The sequence below is a fragment of the Dreissena polymorpha genome, chromosome 2, assembly GCF_020536995.1.
Source record: "Dreissena polymorpha isolate Duluth1 chromosome 2, UMN_Dpol_1.0, whole genome shotgun sequence".
In the NCBI taxonomy this organism is placed as follows: Eukaryota; Metazoa; Mollusca; class Bivalvia; order Myida; family Dreissenidae; genus Dreissena; species Dreissena polymorpha.
In genome coordinates this window covers 131,666,304-131,667,272 of record NC_068356.1, presented here as the reverse complement: position 1 = coordinate 131,667,272, position 969 = coordinate 131,666,304, and positions in this window count along the sequence as shown.

Here is a 969-nt window from a genome sequence, read left to right as displayed (position 1 = left end):
CTGTCAAAACCTAAAGGTTCGCGAACTTCAAAACAAGACCCAATTTCAACTGGCAATAAGCAGACTGACTTTGTAGAGCAGTATCTCAAGAAACAACAAAAAATAAAATCGTTGCACGCTGATGCTCGTACAAGGATAGCGTTCATTGAAAAATCCTTACACTATGTGCAATCCAAAGAAAGCGATGAGCCAACGGTTTGCTCTTTTCTGTCAAAGGCATCTTCAAATATTTCGCAAGCCATAGAAAGCATCTCAAGTGAACTACAAAACAGTGGCGATGTTGACTCCTGCCGAATATGCAAAAATGAAGACAATCCACCAACAATTATAAGCAAGACGTGCGGGCACGGATTCTGCTGCATAAATTGCATAATGAAGTATTTGGAATACGTCTACAACAAAAATTCTGGGCGACTGATTTGTTTGAAATGTAAATATCAGTACGATGAAAACGCCACATATCAAGTCGGTGCTCGCTATGGTATTATTGGTTGATACTTAGAATGAATAAAATGTATAGAACCTTACAACGTGTTTTGTTTCACATGCTTGATGGGTCAAAATATTGTACAATAACGTGTGTTCATCTGAGTTTTCATTCCACTATTTTTTAAGGCCAATATGAGCCTGAAGTCGCCCATTTTACATGACGTTCGTTTGACGAAATCAGCTCGATATGATTCCGCACTATTAAAGCGACTACAGCTCTGTTCTTATTTCAACTGCAGTAAGATCAAAATATCATAACTTGCGCATTCGATTTTGTATGAACAAATAGTATCAGTATGAGCGCATCGAAATTTCGGTTAATCTTGTGAAAATTTTATTGAGTTCGGACAACGGGTTATAGAAATATTGCATTTAAACCACTTACAAATAAACACAATTTTCTATTATCGATATGTTAACGCCGCTTTAGTTGGTAGGATGAACTTAAATAAATATTGAAATGACGTTATGAATTTGCAC